Source organism: Manacus candei, unplaced genomic scaffold, assembly GCF_025592945.1.
Source record: "Manacus candei isolate 608988 ecotype Guabito, Panama unplaced genomic scaffold, ASM2559294v1 h1tg000015l, whole genome shotgun sequence".
NCBI lineage: Eukaryota > Metazoa > Chordata > Aves > Passeriformes > Pipridae > Manacus > Manacus candei.
In genome coordinates this window covers 10,824,961-10,842,146 of record NW_026138063.1, presented here as the reverse complement: position 1 = coordinate 10,842,146, position 17,186 = coordinate 10,824,961, and the positions used below count along the sequence as shown (strand labels likewise).

General features: G+C 45.6%; 1 protein-coding gene across 11 annotated transcripts in view; it reads right to left on the bottom strand.

The window, feature by feature from the left end:
* LPP (LIM domain containing preferred translocation partner in lipoma) overlaps positions 1-17,186 on the bottom strand; it is a 331,679-nt gene that overhangs the window by 273,079 nt on the left and 41,414 nt on the right. For 2 of the 11 annotated variants that reach the window (XM_051782313.1, XM_051782314.1), the window contains exon 3: positions 1,490-1,567. The exons of the other annotated variants lie outside the window; for them this stretch is intronic. The gene's annotated coding sequence lies outside the window, so the exon portion shown is untranslated. The remainder of the gene's footprint in view (positions 1-1,489; positions 1,568-17,186) is intronic. 11 annotated transcript variants of the gene reach the window in all.

Below are 17,186 nucleotides of genomic sequence, written 5' to 3'. Positions count from 1 at the left end.
AAAAGCTCAGCCTAAGGCTTACAAGCATGTCCTAGCTGATACTGGACAGAGGCAGTTTTAACCTGCCCGTGATCCGTGAATAGCCTGAATAGAAACAACATTTCCATTTGAGCAGCTGACCTGTGGTCACAGCTGCCAGTAGAAACCTTGCATGGACAGACCACTGAGGACAACATGGTGGCCATAGTCAAAGAGGTGTCCTCTCCTCATACCTTGCACTGGAATAATTTCAAGTAGGTTTTAAGCACTATACCCACTCCCTGTAGAAAGGAAAAGATGTCTAGGCACACCACATGCATGGACATCACCTCCATTCCCATGGGACCTTCTCCTCCAGCACTCCATCCATCAGCAGCCCAGAGCACTCAGACCCCCTCTGCAAAGTACAGATCCCTCAGTCCTCGCACCCTGGGAGCCTCACCACTCCTATGTGTGAGTTAATCCCTGCAGTCCTCAGGTGCCATGGGAAACTGTGAGAGACATTTAAGAAAGCAGAGGCACAATTTGGCACAGATCAGAGCCACCAGCCAGGAGCAACATTAGGCTTTTCATGGGTTGGAAGTGGAAAAAAATCAAAATCAAGGTGGGGAGAGTTGATGCCCCATGAAATAAGTGAATCTTAGAATGGTTTGGGCTGGAAGGGACCATAAAGACCATCTGGTTCCAACCTCCCCTTGCCACGGGCAGGGACACCTCCCACTAGACCAGGTTGCTCAGAATCAGGCAAGGGATGACTCTGTCGAATGAGTACAAGCACCCACTGCAGCACAGCCACCAGCTCCACTCTGGGCTGCAGCCACACAGCTAGTCATGTTCTGTAGTCACACTGAGCTCAGCACCAACCATGAAGCATCCTTCTGCATCCCTGACTGACACAGGGGACAGACATCAGGCCATCACAGCAGCCTGCTGAGAAAATGAGGGGTAAGAGCTGGATGCTGAACTCCAAAACCCTGATCAGACAATCTGGAGTAGAGATGAGGCACTGGATTCTGTACCCTCCACAACAGCTGTTAAGAAATCAAACAAATCCATCTAGATCAATCTCACTATCAAGGCTAGAGGAAACATCTCCATCCCACGACAGTGTAAGTCTTAATTTTATGGAGCAGTTGATGATTTTCCAATGAAACGTACCATCAAAATATAAGATTTTATTAGCAAAATCAGTGATGTGTGCAGAGACAGTCCCTCATGTGTCTTTAAAAAAAAATAACTATGAATAAACCTGACAGCAATAAAGAACATTGTGCAATTATTACAGCTGTTTTACAGGATTCTCTAATAATGACAGCCCATACTTCTGGTAAGACACCTTAAGGCAGTACCACAAAAAAACATATAAAAGGAACAGAAGAACAGCATTCCCCTATACTTAAAGGGTGTAAACATGGTGCCTGCTTTGTGTTTATTGAATTACATTTTTTTTCCCTACAAGAAGATAACATCCTGGAAATAAAACCACCCAAACATTTACAGAAATATTTACCTGTCTCTCCTTCTCCACCAGTCCCAGTGCTTCATTGCATTAGAAAAGCAACCAGTGGAAATTTACTCCCATTTAAACCTAGCAAAAATGGAAGCAAGACAGAGAGACTGTGACCTTTCAGCACCCACAAAACTCATGATAGTCCTTAACCACACACACAGGTCAGATATCTGCAACATCCAACAGCCTTCTGCAAGCAATACACCCACTGGGGACACAGGAGTGGAGTCCTGACACCCATTTCTCCCCCCAGGCTCTCTGGTTTACCAGGATAGCAGCCACAATGCCCAACCTGTAGCCAGGGCTCTGTGGCCACCTGAGTGCAGCTGCCCTCCAACATTTCATCCAGCAGCAGCTCTGGAGCTGGATGGTTGGGGCAGCTGGATCTCCCCATCTTCAGAAGAAAGCCAGACATGCACAGGAACTTGACTGCACGTCCAGCACCCCAAGCATTCACTTCCCACAGGATGCTATGAGTGTACCCAATCCTACCAGCTTGCCAGTCTCCTGTTCTCAACTGGCAATCATCATCCACATCAATATCTTCATAAAGAACTCATACAGTAAAAACATCAACTAACTCCTAATCTAATATTCACAACCCACTGTTCAACTTTTCGTGGAGCTCTGGCTAATGCACCAGGAGAACCATTACGTCTCATTTATAGCAAAATGCTCAATAATGCACTTAAGTGAAACGGTGTTAAAAAACAACACCTGGCAGTTCTACCCCAAACATTTTGTCTAGCACCCATAGCTACCTTTTCACAGAGCCTAAGGTCCACTCTCTACTCCACCTGGCTTGAAACAACCTCCGGATGCAAGTGGGGATGGATGAGGAAAGAGTAACAAGAATACTCAACAGATGTTTCCATTAGCATAGATTTGCCATTCATTTCTCTTTCTTCTGACATCAAACTCCTTTATTACCCTCATAATTTACAGTGCTGGTTACAAAGTACAGTCTCTAAGAACAGAGACAGCAAACACTTGATAATGTAGAGGTTCAAAGAGCTGAGCCATGCATGACCTGCAAGCAGATTGTTGCTATTTCCTTGCACGTATAAAAGGGCTTTGCCTCCATGCAATGCTGAATCCTGTCATCATGAAACACCCTCCTATTACAACATGGCCCAGAGGAGCTACTATTTTGGGTCCTAATAACGTGCTTGGTTTTACAGGAAAGCAAGAAGGCAAGTAACATGGAACAACCCAGCTGTCAAGTAGAGAAACAGATGGGATCTTCACAAAGCTACACAGATTGCCTTAGTCAAGTGCTGTCACAGCCCATCCTCAAGATGGGAAAGCACGGTGCAGGAGCTAGATGAAAGGAGCTTGTGAAATTAAGTAGCATCATCACCTCCACAAGGCCTGTGAAGAAACAATAGGGAACTGCTTTCCAGGCACTCTGATCCCAAAGCAGTAAAACATGACTCAAAGTTGTCAGGTTGCTTTTTCCCTTGCTAGAAAAGCCTTTTGGCTGAGTGACAATTGCCCAATTCTCCCACCTGTTTGGTGCTCATGAAACACAGAGAGCAACCACGGAAGCACAAGTGGTCTTGATAAAGCTCTCTCTTTGGAAATAAAGACAAACAGGGCTGGCTGGAGGTGTCCCTGCTAACATGGGTCCAGGTGCTGGTGAGCAGGCAGGCTGCCCATGTGCAGGCAGCACCATGATTCACCCCACTGTGGCTTCTAGTCCATAATTTGGCTTCCAAACAATCTAGGAAACCACAACACCTGCCATGGCAGTTCAGCTCCCGTGTCACTGCAGAAGGTGCCTTTGCACACCATGCACAGGAGAAGAGATGATGGACTGGCCTGACCTTCCTCATTCGAGCTCTCAAGAGGGTGCTATGCCCAAGCTAACAAATCCGTTTTGGAAACTCAGGCCCATATCTAATAGATAGAGGACCTGCGCTTTGTACTTCCAGTCTAAGCCCAGATCAGAGCACCTCAAGCCAGCCATTCACACCCACAGTTATTCAAACAACAAAGGCTGAAGCCAGATCATGAATGAAGCAACAGGATCGATTGTCTTATCTACCCTCCGCCTCCCACTAACTGGAAGATGCTATTCAGGGAAAATATAATTTAAAGGCGGAGGCTAACAATGAATCAGATTGATTTTTAGATGAAGAAAATAGATGTAATTGCAGTCTACCTGCTTGCAGTTTGCCAAGTGAAAGCGAGTTTCAGGCCCATCAGGCCTCCTCTTCCCTTCCTCTCCCAGTCCCTTTCCCTCTGCTGTCCCCCACCAAAGAAAGAAAAAACCCTTACAGAAAAGAAATTCCTTTACACAAGACAATTAAGTGTTGCTCAGAGCCAGCTCAATGCTAGCTTTCCTCTCCCTGATAAACAGTACAGAGCCTGAATTAATGGACGTACAGAGGGTCCACTTTCCAGGGAAAAGCAAATTCCGAGTTTGCAGCTGGGAGGAATGCATCGTATGTCTGGTATTCACGCTGCGCCCTCTTTTCCTCTTTCTTTTTTTGGCCGTATAAGGAGCTGAGCACAGCAGGCTGGGCCAGGGAGCGCAGCGCTGCGTGCTCGGCACCGTTAGCCTTCCGACTTTGTTTGTCTTTACTGGAAATCCAATAAATCCATCCAGGAAAAAAAACTAGTGCATATGCCATGGAGCGTCAGGCTCAGACATCACAGTCTTGAGATGCAGGATAAAAAGAGAAGCAAACTGAACAAGACCAGCCCAGCGAGTGCACCCGCAGAGCTGCAAGCACATGTACACTGCACAAGCAATAATTTCCTTCATTACATTGCAGGGAAGGGGGTTGATAACTCAAAAACTAGAGACTACTGCAGCTCCACTCCTAAAGGGTTGTTTCCCAGGTTTGCAGCACTCAAGTCATACCTGCACAGAAAATAAAGGACAACCTGGTCTTCAGTGCATGCACCTGGGGCTGGATGTGCCCTTAGCCACAGAGAAACAGGTCCTCTCTAACACACACAGGTTATACACAGGAATGTGGGACTGCACTTTAGAGATGTAAATTGCTGGGAATTTTTCCTAGAGTCCTGACAATCCCTAAGTTTGAGTCTATTGCAGCAATTTCAGCGGCAGACTGGGATTTCCATATCCCCAATGCAATTACAATATTACATCCTAAAAAATAAAACCTTTTTGCCATTACTGCTTCTTCTGTAAACAACAGACTGTTCCGGTGGGCACTCAGGGCACTGCATGAGCAAAAAGGAGAGGAGAAGACACACAGCACACTACATTCCCTTTATGGAGACTGATGGGAGCTGCCCCACGGGATGACAACAGCAGCCATCAGAGCCCCTCATGCTCGGCCCCAGGACCACAGGGCAGGGCAGAAGCTCACAAGCAACCCAAACCCACACAACCATCCCGTCCTCCCACCTCTGCCAAGCACGTGAAGTTTCATCTCCTCCCCAGCACTAACACCTCTGAGCTGCAGCTCACCATTGCCACCCTCTCTTTGGAGGTCCCCTCCCAGCCCCTGCAGCTGCCTGCTACCAACTCTCCACATGCACAAGGGAACAGGAAGGACAGCAGCCAGAAACCTCTTCATGACATCCAAAAACAGCCTTCAGCCTTCACCTGTTGTATCCCAGACTGAGTCAAGGATGCTCTGAAAAACCGAGTGAAGTGACTTGGATGAAGACACATAGCTGAAACTCGACTGGGGGAAGGGAAAGTTTCTAGCCTCATTAATAACAGCCTGAAATTAAAAGCAGAGCTTGTAGTACAGCTGCAATTTCAGCTACCCCGCTGCTTTTGTTAACAGTGTGGCTTTACTATGGTCAGGGATTAAAAACAGCTTCAACAATTAAAGGAGGGAATAGAAAAAAAATAATGACTGCACGAAAGAACCACCACCAACAAAAATCAGTAAAATAAAAAATTCCTGCGGGCTGGAACGATTAGCATGAGTGAACGCTTCCTTCCCCATTGCCAACAAGCCCACACGTGTTCCCTGCCAAGTGTATCTGTCCCCCACCTTTGGGAAACCACCCACTGCCCTGTGTCTCAGCATCAGCCACTGTCAGTCTCCCCAGAGATGTCACCTCCTGCCCAGAGTAGGTGCTCTAAGCAGACGGCTAGGAAACCTTCCTTACTCTTGTTGTCTAAATGCTACAGCATAAGAACAAAGAGAGAAAGAAAAAAGTCTTGCAATAAATGACTAGTATGCCTGGAACTTCTCAGGAGGTACCGGTCCTCGCTGAGCAGCCAGAGGAGCAGGAAGGGAGAGAGGTGGGGCAGACCAGCAAACCCAGACAGCCGCTCACAAGTGTGGAGAAGAAACATGCCTGTGTCTCTTGGAGGTGAGCTGGTTTCCTGAAAGCAGTCACCTTGCATTCCCCAGCACCTGCTCATGGCAGCCCTGACACCAGCCACAACGAGTTGCCAGTGGGAAGCCTCAGTTTGTCATGTCTCAATACAACAGTTGATGTCTCTGAGGGCTTGGCCAATAATGCTGAGATAGAACCTACTCTCTCTTCTTTATAAGAATTAAAAGCAATATGCTCATGAGAAAGAGGAAAACTATCTCCCTTATCCTCTTTCACCACTTTTGTGATAAGAGCATTCCCCGGAGATATCACCATTAGGGCAATCACCTACATTCACTGCAAAGCTACTAAGGACCAGAAGTCCCTTAAGGGCCAAAAATATCACAGACCAAGCTCACACTTTTTCTCAACAGTGTTTCTGCTCTCTGCCCTCAACAGGTTTGTAGCCCAGTTGACTAGAAATTTTGGAGTTTGGGATTTTTTTTACTCCTTTTATAATAATAAAATGGTGCCTTTGCCTTTGAACAACAAAAGAAAGTGAGCACAGCCACAGCAATGCAGGAAGGCAAAAGTTTTCTTTCAGCCACACCTACAGCTCTTTCACCACTGCAGAAGGTTTGGCTTTCAAAATCATCCCAAATGTGGCCCATCAACCAAAGCCCCTGCCTTTGCACTATGTGGATACTAACACAAGATCCACAGGACACTTGCAGAGATATGCTCTGGGCAAATTCCTGCAGCTACCACAGAGCTTCAATGCTCCAGAGCCAACCTCCCAACACGACTGTGGTCATCCTTACCCAAGACAACAGACTCACATTCCTCCAGTGTTTCCCATGGGGACACACTGGACAAATTTGGCCCTCACAGTTGCTGCAACCCAGAAGTAAAAGCAATGCTAGGAATACCAAACAGATCTGAGCCCCATTCCTGCTCTGGGACAGATGCAAAATCATTTTCCATAGGGACTGAAGTCACATCCCTGTCAAGGGAGCTATTAGTTGACAGAAAAAGTCTTTGCCATTTCTGGAGACAGAACAGAGGATTCAGGAAAATTCTTGCTGCAACAAAAGACGATGATGCCCAACCAATCCACTGTTATGTGACAATGCAAGGGTCCAGACATCTGCCCTCAAAAACCAGCCAAAAGCATTTTACACTGTTTGCTTTCATAAGCCAGAAACTTCAAGCCAGGCTGTGCAAACCCTTTGAAATTTCCTTCACTGTAGGGTATGAAGGGCTTCAACAGAACTCTACTTGAAGCTTTGTCTGCAAAAATATCACAGTTAAGGTAGCAAGTCCCCAAGCAGCCACACAGTTGTCTGCACCATGTCCAAGGCTGGTTTGGTACCATACAAAAAGCAAAACCTCCATTCTTTTTACCCAGAAGTCTCCAGTATTTCAAAACCCTTTAAATTAAAACTAACAAACCCCACGATACACTTGCTCAGATACCAGACCGCTTTCTAAATACCAAGGTGACTGTAATCAAAAATCACCGTGGCTTAACAAATTTCAGTGAAGCAATTTCTCGGTGGTTTCAGTTAAAGGGCTTTGCCTCGACTTTTCAGCAGGCTGGGAGAACACATGGCCATGGTAACTCAGCCACTGTACAGCTGTGAGGACAAACCAACTCCCTGTAGTCTCACAGCCCCACCACAGAAAGCACCATCCCCACTTTGCAGACAGAAGAAATGGAAGTTCTCGTGAACTAAACAGCTCTTGAGTTTCCATTAGAGAGTTATTGGAATTTATTAGGTTAAATACGCTAATATATCAAAACCACCAAGGACTTAAACTTTGTACCTATACAATGCAAGCCCTGAGATCCTGTTCTCCCATTGATAAAGTACCTTTGTATTAATGGGGCTTAGAATGGATTTTAACCATTAGCTAAGAACTTGCCTCAGTAAAAGGGGGTCATCAGGCACATTCATAGGAGCACACTTCCTCTTCTTCCAGAATCTGGAAGGTTTTGTTTGAGCCAATACTAGAGAGAGGACTTGATCAGAAAAGCACCCAGCATCACTGCTGGTCTTGGCAAGATTGGATTTACTACAGCAAGGACTAGAAAGAAGATCTGCTTAGTCTGGAGGCCAGAAGTCCAAGAGGCAAGCCAAAAAGTAACTCGTTCCCTTTCCCAACAAACTGTGTTTTCAGCTGGAAGTTGCTTGGCAGCTTTCCTACCAGAGGATGCTGCAGGTCAAGACAAGGGTTCATTCCCGGCCAGGCCGAGTGGGGACATGAAACACAAGAACAGACAGTGCTTTGCAAACAGGGCCTGGAACACCAGGAGGATTGCTCCTGTAAGGGATGCTGCCAGGGCTGATGGGCTCCAGGAAGCACCAACCTGCCCAAGAGCAAGGATGGGGTAAGCACTGAGGCACACAAAAGAGTAGCCAAGGCAAGTCTTCAGGCAACCAGCTGCACCACACCAGCCTCACGAACACCTTTGGTTTCTTGCTTCTGTGAAAAATCAAACATAATGGCATTCTATAAGAAAAATGTCACTTAAACTCCTTATTAAAGGTAATTTCCTTCCCCACCTCTTTTCATCAGCAACACTCCAGCATTCATCACATGATCCTGTTACTTCCAGGCAAAACATTAGTCTTCTTACAAAGAACCTATATATTAGCACTGTCTATTGTTATAACCACAAAAAGTTCTACCAAAAAATCAATTCAGAAGCACAGTGTCCCATCCACCTGAATAGGAATTTATCTTAGATAAACCTCATACATAGGGAAACCCATAAGTACTTCGGGAACAATGCTCCTATGAGGAAAAGATGCAGCAGTAACCACATTACTTTTCCCTTCTAGGTAGTAGCTTTCCACTTAAATTTTATACAGTGCACCTGCTTATTATTCTTATTACCCGATATTCCATTCAAATCCATGCTGCAAGCATCCCACTCATCACAAAGAGACTTCAGGAAGGCAAAAAAAAATACATTAAAGGAAAGCAATCCTATAGTAGCACATTACATTGCACCAATTTCAAGCAGGCTGTCATTCTGATCACACCAGACGGCATTTCAACTCCAACAGTATCCTTCAGTGAAACATCCCTGTTACAGCATTATTCTTGCTACATGGAGTCCTTTTGAAATGAATGGTACAAATTCTCTTAGTCTTTTGAAAAGGACTGTGTTGTTCAGAGTGCTTTAACTTTTCGCACCATCCTTTCCAATAACTTGCAAAGCAGTAAGGCCAAAACAGGCCGTTCTTTAAGGTAAGAATTAAAAATAAATAAATCAGCACTTTCCTTGGGAAGGAACTACAGAACGGGGTTGGGAATCCCAACTCAAGAGAACCTTATGTGTCATTCCAGATATAGGTCAACTCAGAAAATCACTTAAGTACATGATTAACTGTAATATGTGTTTAAGTTGCTTTGACTTCCGTAGGACTTAAGCATATACTTACGTTCTTTCCTGTACAGAAATACTCTCTTAAACCAGATCCTGTTTTGTAGGGTTGCTGCACACACACACACACACACGCACAGCTCATGCCCTCAGGAAAGCTCTGGCTCCCCAGCCTAGCTGCAAACCAGACTGCCTGAATTTTGTGCCTACCTACAGATCAGAATGTTTCTTTCATTCAGAGTTTTAAATAACCACCCTGAGGTCTGGAAGTACTTTATCTTGGACAGGGACATGAGAAAAGACAGTGATTTCCTTCCAGCCTTCCACCACACTACTTCACTGGGCATGGGTGACTGCTAAACTTTGTCATTTCTGATCTTTCAGATGCCTGGAGTCTTCTGTAGCCCAGGACAGCATTATAAGGCAGACACCAGAAAACCAGGTGCAACTCCATTGGCATCCCTTTCCTCCCAGGATGCTCCATGCCAAACTCAGAAATGTCTTTGATTTCCAGTTCACTGTGTCATGGAGGAGAAGGGTTATGGTATGATGCTGCAGCCAACCACCCACAAAGGACCACAGTTACTGGCCCTCATTATGCTCAAAGGGACGACCATGCAACCCACCATATCCCCCCAACCATGGCAGAGAGTGCAGTGTTGTCTCACATAGCCAACTGCAGAGCCAAGAGCAAGGAAGGATGCAATAAGTGACAGAGAACACTCTTTAGTCCTTCCCAGCAAGGGAAGGGCTGAAGGACTACAGCAATGAATGAGAGGTATCTGAACCAGCCCTATCATCAAGGAGCTCTCATGTTTCCAAAGAGAACCTCAGCCAAAAACACCCCGTTGCCCGATCCCTCCCCTCACCAGCTACTCTCTTGCTATTAGAGTTAATTGCGAGCACATTGTTCCTACAGCTTGTCTGATAGAAAAGAACTCCTGCTATGTAGGGGCTTGGTTTTCCCATTTTCCCCCTTCTCAAGGCAATGCAATAAATTATTATTACATATGTTGGCTTAGCAAACAACTAAAGCATCCATGCTGAGTGCCTGCGCAGGGCCATGCTGTTTCTCAGTGTGATCTGAAATAGCCAAGATATTAAAACCCCACAAAGAACTGAGTTTCTAATGGAAAAATAGATGTGCCAGATATTGATGCTGATGATTATTGTGCTAGCCTGGGGCAGAGCCCAAACCCCTCTAGGTTAGAGGGCTCACCCTTCCCTGTTCCTCAGTGATCCACATTACAGTCTAGCTGCTCCCACATCAACCCACCCCTCGGGTTACTCACCCAGAAAAGGGATGCACACTATCCTTTCCCAGCCCTGGCCTTTCTCTGCATTAATCATCACTCTGTTCCAGCGACTACCCCACCTGGATAAGGGATCAACAAGATCTTCAGTGCCCAAAGCCAAGAGCAAAAGTGCTGCTTACCAGAGCAGTGGCGAGGAAGGTGCCAACCAACATCATTCCCTATTGTAACACAACTTCAGGGCTTTCCCCCACTAGTCTGGGACCTCCAGCACCCTGTGCAAAGGGATTCTGGATCTCCAGTAGTGTGGAGGCTCACAGAGACATGGAGAAGTATCAACATGCACTCCCACACAAAGGGGTGAGAAGGCTTGATCTGAAGGGTCTCTGTGCGAGTCTTGCATTGAATACAAGATGTACAGTAACACTGAGCCTTGTTCCAGCTGAAGGCTAAATGCCTGTCTTCCCCTCTCAAAACACACAAATGCCAAAATATCTGCTGATCAGACAAATTACAGAAACAATCAAACATCACATAGTGACTGCAGGGAGGAGAGCCCGCACTGCAAGCCTGCCCCAGGAAGTGCAGCATCCCAACATACAAAACCAAACACCCTCCAAAAGTGAGAAGAATATAGAAAAGTTTACCGCCTGTTATTTAAACATGGATTTCTATAACAGAAACCCACCAGGAACCTGCCTCCCCCCTCCTTCGACCCCCCACAGGGAAACACATTATCTTCTTCCAAAGGTGACAACAGATCAAATAAGAACAGGAGTGACAAAGAGACAGGAGGAGGGGAGTTGCAGGATGCTGCAACTTCCCGCTTCAAAGCAACAAACTCTTTCTACCATCGAGGTCATTTGAGTATCAACAAGAGTAAGACTTGAGAAAAACACGGGTAGTTTCAGGATCTACACTTATGCTGAGTCCCTTGCTCACCTTTTCAGTATGTTAAAAAAAAAAAATAATTAAAAAACCCCCATGGTTTTCAGTAGTTTCTTTCTCTCATGGTTGCTGTGGACAAATCTTGTAGAAACCATGGTAGAAATTAACTACTTTGAAACACAAATATGATTGCATACATCTATTTAACATGAAGCAAAATTGAAAAAATGTTTTTTCCCCAAATTATAGTGTGAAATTTCAATAGAAGGGAATACATTTCTTTGAAGTCAGCACTGTCCTTTCAAGTTGACCTTCAGTAACCTGAATCACATGCCCAAGACCACCAACAGGATGCAATTTTCATCTCCAAAGCTTTGGTCTTATAGGATTTATTGTTTAAGCTGTGAGAGAGGGAAGCACATCACATACTGCTGATGGTGCATTTGCGCATGTGAACAAAGATGAGGGTGAGGTGAGATTAGGACATGCTCAGAATTAGCTCAGTGGGTTATTTATTCCATGACAGCACAGATTAAAAGGGCTGACTGTCCCTTTGGCCTTACAAGCACTCATGTGAGTTATCAAGCACGTTTTATGCTGCAGGAGAGGGGAGGAGGTATTATCATCCAGGTAAATATCTCAATAAACAGTTGGAGTATTCGATGAACAGCACTTTGCATGTGATTAGCATGACACTTCCCAGGATCCCAAAATACCTTACAAGGAAGTGCTCTTTTTAAGCCTCACTGGGGCACGTGGACTAGATCAGTCCCAGCTGACAGGCAAATATGCTGAGTCAGAGGGATCAACTCCCCAGCCCAGGATCTCATGATATTCAGGCAGGGCCAGCCTTGCCCAGTATGCTCCAGTTCAGCAGCAACACCTGCAGCTGAAGCCTCTTGATCCCAGCCTGGTGCAGACAAGTGACTTGTTCATACCCTGTCCTACTGGACCAGCCTTCACTGAGGCTCTCAAGGGATTTAGTAGCAGATTCAGTAGTAAAAACCAGACAGCCTCATCCCTACTGACCCATTGTCACCGTAACATATTTCTCATTTCTCAGCAACTGGCTGTTCTCTCTCAGTCCTGGTTAATATTATTTGTGTTTTAATGCTTTCTAGGAACCATTCCAGCTTTACATCACAACAAATACCACCGGGTAGGGGAAACACTTAATCTGGCTGTCCTTGTTTTCAGTACTTCACTTTAGGAACTGGTCCAAGGAGTCAGAGAAACAGCAGTGCCTGCCCCACGGCCAGAACTCTCCCCACATACACTCAGCCCCATTGAGGATGTGGCCAGTAAGTCTGAAGGTGGCTTTCATCAAGGCTGAATTCTGGAGCCCCTCCAGAAATCCTCCAAGGAGTGTGAACAAGCTAAATAAAGAGAAACCCACAAAAGCTTGCAATCAAAGGACTCTTTGGGGTTTTTTTCTTTGCAGACACATTGGGTATTTCCCATTTTCTTCTTCCTGGTCTCAGCAGCAGCAGGTCTTTCTGCAGCCACCGTTGCCAGAGTAAGTGCCCAACTACAGCTGAGCAACTGCTGTACAAAACCCAAGAGGAGGTTTTTGTCACTACCTCATGCTCGGAGCTTGCACTGAACTGCTCACTGACACACACCTCAAAACTTCCTTCCTGAACCACTCCTTGACAGGCCATTACTCTCACCAAGATTTTAAATCTCACCTGTCCCTTCCTTCCCATCCTCAGGTCCAACTCATGAAACTCATGCTTTACAGCAGCCAGGATGACCTTCAGGTCTGCCTCCTGCCAGAGGAAGAGCTCTTCACCCAGAGTAACGTTTTGTCCCAGACCGGGTTGGTTATGTAAGACTTTTGGGAGTGATGTTTCTCTTCTCAGCACACAGCCTGCTCAGGTCAGGAGGAAGCAGGTGGAGAAGGTGAGCACAGATCAGGCACATCCACCATGGATGTTTGGGTGCAAGTTTGCTCTGCAGCTCAAACCAGACCCCAATCAAATGCACCTGTTCAAACAGAGTGGCTTTATCCTTGCACCAGTTTGAGTCAGAATAACTCAATTTATCTTCTTTCAAACAAGAAGATGTTTTCTTGCTGAGCAGGGATGTAACCAGATCAACAGAGACTTATAGGTCAGTTCCTTGCCTGCAATTCCACCTCTCATTTGCAGTTTGTGCATTATTTACTTTCACGAAGAGGAGCCAAAAGAAAACAAAAGAAGAGAGAGAACCCAATCAAGGATATCTGCTTTTTGGGACAGGTAGGACAAGCTCACAAGGGGAATATTCACTGTCACCAGTCCACACCAGGGAGGGAAGAGTGGGGGGGGGCTCAGTGTTACAACATGTTAATTCTTTACCCACAGATTTTCTCAGGAACTCGTAACCCACACCCAGCACCTCAGGAGCACCTCTGCAGGGTGCAGGCAATGAGGAAATACCTGAAGTCAGCAGGAAAGCATAAAGAGCTTGAGGCCAGAGATTATCAGCCAGACAGAATTACACAGTCATGCAGCTGAGAGAAGGAGAGTAAACAAGGCAAACTGTACACTGTTAGATTCCCAAAATACAGAAAACACAGACGACAGGCACAACTGACCAAGGGAATTACATTAAAATACAGATTACACAGCATCCACCAGCATTACAAAAAAAAAAATCCTCAGCAAACTTAATGTATCTCTTCCCAGCAAACCACACAGTGATGTGGAGCAGCAGAAAGCGTCTGAGCTCCGGGCAGCACCTGGAGGTCTACCATCAATTTATTCTCAGGAAGAACTCCCACCAGCAAAAAGCAACACTTGGACATAATTTTTAATCAATACTGCAGTTTTTGGGAGAGCACGGAGCTTTGTGTTGTAATATTTTTCTTAAACCAAAGAAGAACTAGAAAGCTTGAAAGTATCAGATTCTAGAGAGGCCTGGGGGTTTCAAGGAGGGCAGGGTCTCCTACTAAATTTTTCTCCCACGCAAAAACATTTCTCATTTTCCACCCAAGCACTAGTTTTGAACCCTGCACAGCAACAACCTCTGCTCCACCAGTGATGGTTGGAAGCACTTTGACAAGGCTTCCACCACCCCTGCAAGTGTCCAAGCCCAGGTTGGATGAGGCTCTGAGCAGCCTGGTCCAGTGGAAGGTGTCCCTCCCATGACAGGGCTGTTGGAACCAGACAGTCTTTACCATTCCTTCCAACCCAAACCATTCAAAGATTTGCACAGCCCTCCTTTCAGACTCCAAATTAATCTTCTGCTCACATTAGCTTTTATTTTTTTCCCAGCAAATTAACCATTGTTTCTTCTCTTATATACTACTAGCCAGTGGACAGAATCAGGACATCTTAGTTTTGGGAAGAGGAACCATTTACACTACCTTGTTTCCACACCAGAACCACTGACAGTGCCACATCCAGCCCTAGCACATTGCTCACCTCCACTCATTCCTGTGCCACTCCAGCTCTCAAGCATTGTTTTTCTGTAGATCCCACAATCCCACCCAAAACAAAATGTAGTAAATGCTTTGAGTTTTTGGTTGGTTGGTTTTTTTTCTTTAACCAAATGACATTTTTCAAATCAGATGACTTTTTCCACTTTAAATGTTAACAAGAGTGGGGGTGAGGAAACCAGTAAGCTCATCTTTCTCCTCTAGTTTGAGGCAGCACTGCCTTTACTCTCTTATGCAGCAGCACTACTCAAATACATTTCTTTCACCAAAATGTTTCAATAATGCAGTGAAACTACCCACTAAGATGACTAGCCTATACATCCTCTCTTTTCTACCACTTGTCAATCAGCATTGCTAAATGCATTAGAAACAGTTGGTCTCTTTTGTATTTTACCAAGCTTTTTCACATTTGACACCATGTCCTTCCTGCTATTAAATGCCCCAAGGGGCGGAGCAGCTCAGGCATCAGGAACATAGACCAGACAAATCTTCTAAAGCCTCTCCAGGCTAATACACAGAAATCAGGAGTGCAAGGTTTAGAACTAAAGTTTTTAACTTAACAAGTTCTTGTGTTGTGAACAAAATTCAGCCGCAAAGCCAACAAAGGTAGCAGCACTTGGAGATTATCGTGCCACATCACCTCCTCAACCTTCTGGAGCATCAGAAAATGTTTGACACAAGACAAAGGCAATTTTTGTCCTCTTCCAGGCACATCAAGGACAATAGTTATGATTTTTAACCCAGTTCATCTTCCTGCTCTGGCACAAACTACACAGCGCTTGGTCCTGTCAGATGAGAGCACCAAGGTGAGCAGTGGGGAAGGTGAACTTCTCTACATGATACAAAAGAGGGAAACCCACAGCTCTTGATTTTGATGCATGGAGCAGCTTTAACCACAGAGACCACTTCAAAAGACAGCCAGGACAACACGCAACTGCTTGGACACAGGGAGAACAGGGAGGAGAACCACCTCATATCCAGAGTGACTTCTGGCAGGGAAAAGTGAAGGGGTTGTTCTAACATCCATCTCATACACATAGATGCAATACTTTTTGTCTTCCTCCCTCTTCAGGAGCTCTCCTCCTGATCATGGAAGTTTCTAAAGAGACACTGTTGTCTCTGCTACAGCATACATCAGTATTTTAAGTGCCCACCACCAAGTCTAGCTTTAGCCTTCTGCTTCAGTCCTGCTCTGCCTCTTTCCAAAAGGGAGAAAAAAAAAAGGTTGGGAGGACTCTGGAGGTGCAACTCTGCTTGTGTGAGATGAGTGACAAGCCCTGCTGCAGCTCCCAGGTGTGGCAGAGGGAGAGGAAGCTCTGCCACTGATCCAACCGATCCCTCTGATCTGAATGCCAACACGTGAGCTGGCAACCTGCCCAGTTACAGATCTTGCACCATTTGGATCCACTTTCTCCTGAGAAACATGAGATGAGCGGATGCAAATATGTTACCAAAGAAGTAATAGCACCTGAGTAACATCACACTAAAGGGGTGGCAGGAGGGTTTACACAGCACTGTGGGAAAGCAAAACACAATCTCGACATTCCCCACTGCCCCAGCAGTCTGTAGGGACAGGCTGCTTCACAAGCCCAGGTTTCTGCTGGAAACCATCGGCTCCAGCGCCGCCTGCTCCGCTGGCCACCAGCTCCCTGAGGGTTTCTCACTGTCCAAGAGGCCCATGACCGCTGGCAATGTCACACTGCCCACCCAGAAAGGCAACACCGAAATCTACTCCTATTTTCCATGAGCTAAGCAAAACAGTTTAAATACTACCCTTGTGATGGGTAAATGCTTTTGAGATCAGGGGGACATCTTTATTTAAATGGCATCTGTATGGCAGGTGGAACTTTAGATTCATCACCTAATTCATTTGTGTCAAACCCTTATGCAAGCAGTGCCAGCGTGCCCCATCACTCACTCAGTCTGCTCATACAAAAGGTCCATGTGCCAAGCATGACCCCTCTATTAAAATCAGCATCATCCAGTTTTTTTATAGAAAACAGCTGATCTCCTAAGGACTCTCTGCTACCGTAAAATGAATTGCAAAAATTTCAGGGCCAGCCACACGGCTTGGGATCTACCCACCCAGGTAGGGAGCAACTTCAGAAAACTCACAGAAAATACGCCCAATGCAAATCACTTTATTTCCAGAAGAACAGAGCTTTTTTTCCCCCTCCATGTTTTAGCTTGCTCCACCTTCCAAAATAGCCTGAACTTAGTCAAAAAAGGCATGTTCATTTTGGAATGAAGCTGCATGCACACAAAGTGCTCAAAGAAGAGCTGTGGCAGAACAACTTGTTCCTCAATAGCTATTCTGAACCACGTCTCAGTAACAGATCCAGAGTACATCTCTGTAAACGAGACGTGTTGATCTGACAACCTGGTTTAAGTGGTGGGTAGAAGCTTAGAACTTTTTCAACTCTGTGAGCTTTCACTGACAATTATCTTGAGCTGAGGGCACACTGACCTAAGAAAAAGTAGACATCA